Below are 11,031 nucleotides of genomic sequence, written 5' to 3'. Positions count from 1 at the left end.
ATATCGATCCCGTCAATATATTCAGTGAATATAAATAGTAGTATATGTTTTCCTTCGACAAAAAATTTTTCCTAGAGCCAACACTCCGCTAGAGAATGTATTAATTAAACCGTGCATTTGTTTCCCAGCGACTGCCTTCGTTTCGGAACACTAGCAACGCGACGAACCACGCACCACCTCGTCATGCCTTCATGACGCGTTTAAGCCTCGTCTTCAAAGGGCCACAGCACCTGCACCCTTGTGTGTCAGCAGGCCTGCAGGGAAGCGTATAGCACTGCGTATTCCATCGCAGCTCACGCGGTGCCCCAAGGCGCTCGGTACGAAGGGAATATGTATGTGTCCTGCCAACCGGAACCGCACTAGGAAGCTGGTGGAACAGAAAACTTTCGAGACTGATACCTCCTAATGCCGGCCAAGCTAAAAACGTAGCCGTATTAAACATAAGAGCCTGCTTCTTCCACCTGGTTGTGTTATTTTCCGCCACATCGCTACAAATGTTCACCATGTTGAGCACAAAGCCCCACAGCCGGAACGGCAGAGAAACCGAGCACTTTCCTTTCGACTTCGACAAGACTTTTCAATTTAGGCTATTTGTTCATCGATATGTTTATCTTCTACATCGACATGAGAGACAACGCCGTTTTCCTGTTCGTCGAATTGATTGGCGAGCGAGAAGAGGATGTAGGATTACGCATTTGTATGCAAGCACAACTGTCAAAAGTGACACCGATCTAGTTGGCGGTGGTTGTTATCAAACACGGATGTTGCAATTGTTACCCCTAGCAGAGATATGTCAATCAATCTGCATTTTTTTTTTGCACATGGTGGTCACTCGTTGTTACACTGTAGCCTGTATGATTGTTGAACAATAACTGTTCAAATCATAAAAAAATTACACGTTAACCAACGGTTTTGATTCCAACTCGTGCACATGTCAATCGCGTCTCTGGGGAGCTTATTTCATCGCGATACATCATGCAAAGCGTCACTCTACGCCCGAATGCAGGTTGTTTCCTTCGGTGTCCAATTACAGGGCACGCGACTGTTTTACATTCCGGGGCTTCTTCATTGTTTTCGTGCTCATAACTTTTGCTGTTGTAATTCGCTTCAATATTATAGTTTTGAGCTTGCCAACGCGTTTTTTTTTGTTTACTGATTGCTATTTCTTGCTCGACTAATGATAAACTATTTTGCTATCCCTTTTTCATTTTCTCTCGCATATTCTATCAACGGTTGATAGTACATATGCGACTACATTTAAACACACAGGAGAATTATGAAAAAACGTATGAAATGATAAAAAGGGAATATAAAAAAACATAGTTCCAAAATAAATTCTACTTACGCAAAAATTAATATACCTGTTTAAAACACCATAGTTGTTGCACACTTAACAGCAGTTCGTGACACATCAAAATCCTGTCCAACAATTTATGCACCAACAAAATGTTATTCTCAAATTCATCAACATGATCCGGTTTATTCGTAGCTTTATCTCACCCTCCTGGATTTGGTTATGTGTGTAACGGATACGAGTGGTCTATGACCTAATGGAACCGTTTTACTAATTCAAGGTCACCGCATTCGAGTGTCTAGGGATTGAGATCATGTTTCGACCTCCCCACGCTTCAACACCAACCACCCTAAGGTGTACCTTGGTGGGAAAGGAATGAAAAAATTTAAACGAACAAATTCATTACAAACATCGGCATAATGAAGAATGAAGAGAAAAAGTTTAACGAGCATATTGAATGAAATTAGTTCTGACATATGTTTTCCAGTAGCACTGGTGTTTCTAAAATAATTCGATTTTCACAATTCAAAATTTCCATAAAAATACATTTTTATCTAGTCCTAAGAAGGTGCAAGAATCGTTTTTCCGCAGAAACGCAAATAGGACGAAAGCCCAGCCCGCTTGCTGATGGTGTGCTGTACCACCCACTCAACTTTGAAGCCCTGCGATTTATTTATTTATTCATTCCATTTCAACCCATCGTCGTGATGATGACGATGATGCAACCGTTTCCGTCCATCGATGCCTTGACATTTACATTCTTTACAGTTTTTCCATTCGTGTAAGTGTGTGTGTGTGTGTGGGTTGTGTGTTTGTGCAAATTTGCCAATGAAAATCTCCCAATCTCCCATGGCTCCCATGTTTTCATACCCTTTAGGAGAAAGGATGACCCCTTGAATCCCTTGTTTCCGGTCGAGGCCTGCAGCGGTACTATATGCAGCAACACGCGACCCAAAATCGCTCAAAAAGGACACAACAACAGCTCCAGGAGTACGTGCCAGGGGATACATTTAGAAAATCCTTCCCCCCCTCCGTCAAGTTCCCCCATCTCTCGGCCAGTCAAGGATATCTTGCTCTCTCGCTCAACATTCAATATTTCACTTTCTCGATTCTCGCTTTCTCTCTTGCTGTTTCCACGCCATGCTGCTGCTGCCCGGAAAAACAAAACTGGCCAGCAGCCAAGTCAAGGATGGCAGTAACAGGCAAGGCGCGCTGCAAACTGCGCATGCCTACGATTATCATTAACCCACCCTCTCTCTCTTTCCCAAGGACTCTTCCTCCCATCGGCGAAAATCTAGACACAATTTCCAGGGCTTCCGAATACTATTTGGGGAGCCTACGAGCGCACTCGCATCCTGGCAAATTGATGATGGTCAGTGTGAGTGTTTGTGTCCTCCCGGAAAGGACTCTTCATTGGCTTCTTTTTTTTACATCTCATCTTCTAACTGACTCGAATTCCAGCACAACAACACTCCCCCCCCCCCTGTACTAGGTCCTTTCTCCCATTTCCCTCTCGTATCAATCCATCTCGCTTCAGCGTTTGCTCTCTGATGACGAACGTTGACGTCACGAAAAGGACCTCGAAAAGGGACGCGCAGGATATCTGCAGTTAGCCCGCTCGGAGTCAACGGTGGCCCCGCGTGTACTTTCTTTTATTTGTTTTTTCTTCTTTTTGGCGCCTTTGGTGGCGTTTTTCGATTCATTTACGAACCTGCCAGGCGAACGGGGAATTGATTTAAGCAGCCGGATCGCTCCCCGGAGGTGATTGGGTTTGAATGTTGTGCAATTACCTTGTGCAAAGCTCATTAGCCGGTAGATGGATAGCGACTGGGCAAAGTCAAGGGCAAACGCGTGAGATCCCTGGAGATTTAGCCTCTTTTGATTCGTTCGTTTTTTTATCATTATGCCCGCAATATGAAGCGATGAAAATGGAAACCAGTTTCCATCGATTATGCACACTTTTTTCAGCAAATTCCTTGCTTCATTATAATGCATAAATGCATCACAAAACTTGTCTAAATGTGTTATACAAAAAATAAAACACAATAAAGCCAATATGCACAGTTTATGGAAAATAGTAGTTAAATGTAAAACAAGTACCACAAATTTATCATATCCTTCCTTTTTCCTCACTCCAAATGCTGCCGCAAGGAGTCTTTAGTACTGCTCTGAACTCTTTTCACAGAGATTCGCATAGGTTGCAGAAAAGGCTACGGCAAAGTGGTCTCAGAAAGAAAAAAATCCAACCAAACTCGGATAGCTTCCAGTTGGACCGATGCCTGGCGTCGTAAAATGCTTTACCACACATTCATAACCTCACCATAAAATGGGGTTCACCATTCTTGATGGAGACGCCCGGCCATAAAATCGAAACGTACGGCGTAAAGTAACGTGTCCTTCTGCAACTGGAATGCAACCAGATTTCACTGCGAGCCAATCCCAGGAAAAGAGAAAGAGATAGAGAACGAGATAGATAGAGTGGAATGGAGAGAGAGAAAACACACCTCAGAGTGCATTGTATTATAGCACATTAAATCCTGATGCATTCAGTAAGGAGCAAGGCGCTACAACTTGGCACAATGCCAGAGAGGTCCTTTGCCCGCTAGTCGGAAAGAAGGGAAGGATAAGAAGGACACACGATGGAGAAAATAACTTAGAATTAGCATCAATAAAGAAACTTTTTTTGTTGTGCAACGTAATATGCCACAATCTTGACAGGCGCAATTAGCGAAGAATTATTCTCTCTCCCTGGCAGCTCAATTCATTCAAATAATTAGCAGTTGTAATTAGCCCTGCGAGAGTCGTCATGCATATTATTCACATAGTGTAAAAGATTGCCCATTTGTAGAGAAAGATTTTAAAAGCCACTAGAGCACACAATTGAAATTGCATATGATGCTATATCGCAATTCCTTGTGAATTATTGTTAGAGTGTTCGAGCATAAAATTAAAACCTTCAATTACATCTTCATTGCACAACTAGCGATGAAAGCATACAAAATTATGCTTTATTGCTCTGCTAAAAGCAAAACAACAGTGTGGAACGCAAATTGCGCAATATTCGTCCGATTTCGAGACACTGTGTGCTTATCTAAGGAAAGGAGATAGTACTGTATTTTGTTTTTTACTTTCGCTTAAACAAACAACCCACAAGTGAGCCAGACTGACTGTAATGTGCACCGAGCTCAAAGATGGAGAATGATGAAGTTAGCAAACCCTAAAAAATCAGGCTTTTTTCGTCATGTTTCGCGCCCCATCTAGCACAAAGCACAGTAAATCACGGCATACTAGACCAAAAGGAAACGCACTAGAGCTAGAGCCAACCTTAACTGGGTGGACATTCGCGCGTGGATGTGTGCGTGAGTAACACACCACGTTCGGTCCAAGGTCGAAAATTCGGTGCGGTCATCCGAAGCCACCCCCACCCTAACGCACACCCTTGAGACTTTTTGGGAAGTGTACACTTACTTATCACACTGTTGCTGCATTGCGCCGAATTCTTATGCTCATGCCGCCACCCCCGCGTTCGATTGTTATTAATCTGGTCAAACCCAGTTGTCGATGTTGAACCCGTCGTGTTGTTATCCTTTCCGTGTTGCAGCAAATATGTATATGTATCCGGTGACTAGAGCACTAGAACGTGATTGGAGCTTCGCGTTTATGCAGCCTCTCTCACGGGCCTCAACAATTTACGCACAACTAAATTTCTGGTTTGTTGTTCACTTTACTCCACCGAAAAGACACAACACGCACGTACACACGCAGGCAAACTATGCGAGTGCTCTCGATTTGGGGGAAGTTGCCCGATGGGAGGGTGGTGAGATGTTGACCAACGGGGTAAGAAAATATTCTGCTCAGCTCGGTGAGTTGTACACGTCGGCACACGTCGAACGCGAAATTTCGCTCCAATGTTGTTTTTATTTCCTCCCCTTTTTTCACTACTTTTTTATTATTATTATGATTATTTATTGGCACTGGTAGTCACACGTATGCAAGCACACAGACAGACACACACACACACGTCGCCTGAGCGATCGCTCCTCTTTCAAACAGACAGCCTCCACGGCACACCGTATTATCTGCTCATATTATCACACAACGCGATCCACACAACGCGACTACTGCGCCACCTGCCACTCGGCCACTATTCCACGCACGGCATGTTTTCTTGCGCGGCTACACTTTCACGGTGTGCGCTTTCGGCGGCGATACGCGAGCAAGAGAGAGAGAGAGAGAGAGGCAGGTAGCCGACGGTCGCCCGTCCGTGGCCGTCGTCGCAAAGGAAGATGGCAGCCACCGCTAGAGCCCGTGGATGACGTCGTCGTCGCCGTCGTCGCTGTCGAATGGAACCGTTCCGTTTTCGCACTGGGTTTTCACCACCGCATGCATCGCTCTCACTCCATCGTGATGGAATTGACGAAATTCTCAACGTCGACCACCGCTGGCCCTAGACCAACCGACCGATCAAGCAGCAGAAGCATAACAGCTCGCACCGCACTCGCTACGCAGCACCGCGTCAGTCGCGCAAAACAGCCTCGCACACGCCTATCGCGCTGTTTGATAAAGGTGCTTTGCGGTGGTGTGCGTGTTTGGGGCTGCCACGGGTGAGTGAAGGGGCTGGTTTTTTCTTCTCTCGCTGGGGAGTGAATGGGAAGGGGGCGGACGCCTTTTTGCCCCGTCAAGACTTGTTTTCTGCGCGTTTCGAATCCGACGAAATGGCTGGACAAAACTACGCACTACGCGGCTGTCACGCCGCAAACGGGGGAAACCGCACAAACAAACCTGTCTCACACTGCCAAATCGCACTTGCGTGGCCCGCTAGATGAATGATGCTGACACTTTGCAGGCGTTCGGCACCACTGTGCACCTCCTCGTCGAAAGCAGGGAAAATGCCAACTTACGAGGCTCGCGATACTGCAAAGTAGTCAAACAATTCGCGGTTCAACCCGACGGTGGAGTGTGCAAAAACTGAGAGAAAAAGAGAGAGCGAGAGAGCGCGCGCGAGACCGTCCCTCTTCTGTCATCGAGCAAGAAGCACAGTACGCAGTCAAGCAGGCGAAATTTGCTTTTCAGACTTGGTCAAATGTTGCCCGTCAAGAAGATTCTGTGTTGTTTTCCGATTACTTTTAACGATTAGCACTGATCTGTCGTTCGCGGCGTGCTATGGACTTTACTTATGCTGCGAATGGTTAACCACGGTACGGTACAGAGACCCAGCAGCTCCACACGGCTAGACGTTTTCTTTTGCTCGCTCGAGAGCTAACAGCTTTTGCGCACGGTGGTTTGCCCTCATGCGAGACACTGCACAATGGGTACGCAAGCGGTCGTCCAGCATGACGGCTCATGTTAACAATTTAATAAAAATATTAAAACATAAAAACACACCGTACATTATTCTAGTTTTTAAGCATTATTTCTTCCTTTAAAAAATGCGTACATTTGAAGTAGAATTTTCGCTACAAACCATCAAACCTTGTTATTCATTCTTGATATCACAGTGTGTTGGACAGATCACCGACGGCGTACGGATTGATAAGTTACTCTTGTACATATAAATACGGATTTTATTGAGGCTAATCAACTGATATCGGGCTAGTATCGGACATTCTCGATCAACAAAGTGGTATATGAAGTAGGCATTTAACCAGCCTTGTTGTTTTTAGTATTGTTTGAGCAAAAATAACAAAATGAATTTGAAATAGTCACATGCCACCGTGGTACAGGGTGGCGTAAGCATACAGCAGAAACCAATCAATTAGATTGCTGTTTTATGACCGCTTATCGGTAATGCACTCAAAATCTACATACGCCATGCAGCTAGAAATAGGTATACGAACACAACACGAGCTAGCAATCATAACAAAAAGGCTCAATGCTGTTTAGCAAACAAGTGCGTAAGCTAACATAACGATTTGTTTTGACTTGATGCACCCTGTAATGTGACTGCGTACACGTAACGCAAAAGAACGGTGAACAAATTCTCAGCTGAGTCGCGAAGGGAATGGCGATGATGAGTGTGAAAGTTCGTTAAATTTTACTATCCACTTTGGTCATTTCCTTGCCGATCATCGGTTGATTCTGTGTTTGGTGCAGCAATTTATTCGAAATACGGGTAAGGAAGAAATAAATGCTACAAAGATGGTGAAGAGATACATTGATAAGGGACGACCCCGTACCGTTGTGGTTTCATGAAGCGATTTTTCGTGTAGTAAGTCTTCGGAATGCATCGGTGAAATGCACTATCGAGGCAATATCGTTTAGGTCGTGTAAAGGGAAATGAAAGTTTCTATGGTCAGAACTACGGCATGCCGGAGATGCAGTAGGAAGGATTCATTTCTTTATTGCTCTGTTTCGCGCAAATCGTCCTGGCCACCTCAAGGTCGAGTAAAAATTGGAATTTGTGATGAGAGGCTGTTTGTCCACTGAACTACGAAAATAGAACGCTTCTGCGCCGACATGTTTCGGTGCATACTGCCAAGAGGTAAAGAACGGATTGGAAAAATATTCTGGAAATCGGTGGCGAAAAAAGTGAAAAGATTGATAAATGTGTTGAACGGTTGATTGGCTGGATTTGCTGCAGGCGCAGAGTGTGCGTGTGCGCGCAGCGTTAGGAGTGTTTTTGTGCGCGGGGTAGGGTGCGAGGGCGGTCGGCTGGGTGCGGTGTGGAATTCTAAAGCTTCCCATTGAAAGCAGTGACAGCGCGAGCACGAGAGAGAGAGAGAGCGAGCCAGCTAGCGTGAGCAAAGAGCGAGACAAACCGCTCACTGGTGCGCTCCGCTAGCCAGGTCATACAGGAGCCGTTTTGATGGCTGAGGTGTTTTTCTCAACGAGTCAAACAGTCACACCGAGCGCGAGCACGGAGATTAGCTGTTTCGGGACAAGAAACGGTAAGAAAAAAGTAACAGCGTCACGACCAGTGAGTGTTCCAACGCAAATGCACTGTACGTTTGCATAAAAGTGCGTGCAGTGCGTGGAAAATTGTGTTCGTTTGTGGCCACTGTTCGATCGCTTCAATTAAGTTAGAAGTGACTCCTGTAGGACCGTGCGTATGTTCTGCGTGGCAACGGAGACGCGTACAGGGAGATGCAGTGTGGGAAAGCGAGATAGAGGACGTTAGGTGAGAGAGAAATATTTTGTGCTTGCTCTGTCTCTTTCTCTCTCTTGGTCTGTGCATTGAATTGAGACCAAAATATTGCGTGAGCACGGACTACTCGGACTTGCGAAGTTCTCAATTATTCCATAATATTCAAAATACTCTTGCAGTACAGTTGCGCTAACTAGCGACGAATGGTGGAGTGTTTCAAGTTGTTTTTCATCAAAACAACGGATCGAATAAATCGAGTAGACACTAGTGAAAAGTAATAATTGGAACAGGCATTATAAAAGAGAAGGAGAAGAACTTTGCGCGTATGTGAGAAACTCGTGAGAGCTGGTGAGAAGCCGAAATGAGCCAAAGTTGAAATTTTTTTTCAGCGTAGGTTATTGTTTTGCAAGGATTTCAGTTCTATATAGTGCCTGGAATATTATACTAAGTGACGTGCGAGTCCCGCTGAACGACAATAATTGTTTTATATCTCATAACATCCCGGAAAGTTGAGCGGAATGACGATGAAGTGAGCAGGAGTGAATGCAGTGTGAGAATGAGTATGAATGTAGACGCGCATCAGTGAGTGTGAGCTGGCAGTGAGAAGCATATGATGCAGGGATTGTATGTTTTCTGAGCCTGGCAACTTTAGCGAAGGTGATCGCAGTCCGTCAAAAATGGTTGTTATTGTGGTGCTAAAAGCATTCGCTCCAGTGGGGTGAGCGCCTTTTGGGTGGGGACACTAACCATTATAATGTCGCAATACAAGGTGTAATGAAGAAAAGTCATTTCGTCTCGCCTATCTGAACCTTTGAAGCCCTGCAACATAGGGGTGGTGTCTGGCTATCAATTGAATAAAAACTGACGGGATCAAGCCACTGTCAAAAGCAGTAGACAGTTTAGTGGTGAAAATTGGTTCTTTTTCACATGTGTAGTGGCCTCAGATTGGCTGAACGTCGTGCCGCGAGTTTTACAATCACGATTTTATAATTATCAACCCGAGCAGTGCTTAAACCGTGTCTAGCATTAAACGTCTACTAGTTTGCCCCTCCATGGGCTGTCTGAATTGGTACATTTTCGCGAGTGTGTGTTTTTCTTCGCCTAATTTTTGACTGTTGCGATTGAGCACATTCTTCCTTCGATTGCATTTACACCAAAATAATCGTTTATTGCTAATATTTCACGACTCGTGCAGGTGATTTTAACAACGCGCACGGTGAGAATTTTGTACAAGTGGTTTTCCGTCTGTCGAAAAGGGTCATCGACGATTATTTTCATGTTCAGAAGAGGTCAAACTTTTCTCCGTGTGTGTTTGTGATTCTCTCACTTTTCTTCGTGTCTTTCTGACGCTCTCTTTCATTCCCTCTCTGTAACTTCCTCTGTGCCTAGGCACACTATAAACAACAAACACAAGCTTACGGCAGTGTTTCTGTGCTCACAAATCTGAACCACAAACCACTTTTTTTGTTTTTTGTACAATCGTACCCTCCCGTAGACGATGCGTGCAAACTGACCAACAAACGGACAGGCTGTCGATAGAAAAATGTAAGAGATTTAAAAACAAAACATATCCCGCGGCGCTTGTCGGGTCCGTAAACGCCAGGGGTGGGCAAGAAGGCACATAACACGAAAAAAGGGCAGACAAAACAAACATCGACTTCTCTAACACGCACACACCGGCAGCTATGCTGTAACGTGGAAAAGGCACAAAAAACAACAAAGAAATAAACCAATCTTTTTGGGTTCTTGATGATGTTTCGAAAAAGAAAACAAGAGAGACCAAATGCGTGCAACGAAAGAGAGAGAGAGAGAGAGAGAGAGAGAAAGAGAAAGAGCTCAAAAGGGCAATCGATGCATAATTACGAAGAGCGAAGAGATAACGACGAAACGAGCCCACCAAGCGCAAAGTGGGGAGTATGTTGTTCGCTCTCTGGAGCATAAAATGAGGGAAACATTCCCCTCCGCGGGTGTTTGCTGTTTGCTGAACGATTGCTGCAATCCAGAGGACATAGAGCAATAGCATAAAGGGCATTTGGCAATCCCCGTATATACGGCGGCTACTACGATGGGGAAGTTCTGTATTCACACTGAGCAAGAAAGAGCTAGCGACCGTGCGAGTGAGAGAGAGAGAGAGAGAGAAGCTTTAGAAAGGGAATTGCAACAGCAAGAACTGCACCGCGGAAAGGTTCAACATTCGCACGCGGTTGTTGAAAATAGGCTCGGTTTTGGTACGAAAAGACATTATTGCTTACATGAGTTTGGTTTTCCGCTTCGTTGTTCTGTATTTGCAGATACCAGTAAAGTACTCCTTCCAGAACCGATTTCTCGAAAGTCAGTACGCAACCAGACGAAAGACAACAGTGTGTGCTAATTGTTCGTCTAAAACCATTGCTCGGCAAACCGTTTCTGCCACGGAACGATTTTGCCGCAGTGTGATCTGTGATACATCGTAGGTTAAGTTTGCAAACACCCTCCCAGAGTTCAGAGCTCCACACTTGGCAGGAATTCCGTCCACAACGAACGCGGTAGGTTACCGGTAAACAGATCTTGCTCCTATTAGCAGCGGTCCATACTAATCACATCTTCTTTTTCCTATCATTTTAGGCAGCCCGGTGCTCGCTTGTGCTCGCTTTGTGAAAGTAAAACCAAAAAC

Source organism: Anopheles nili, chromosome 3, assembly GCF_943737925.1.
Source record: "Anopheles nili chromosome 3, idAnoNiliSN_F5_01, whole genome shotgun sequence".
NCBI lineage: Eukaryota > Metazoa > Arthropoda > Insecta > Diptera > Culicidae > Anopheles > Anopheles nili.
This window is presented reverse-complemented; position numbering follows the sequence as displayed.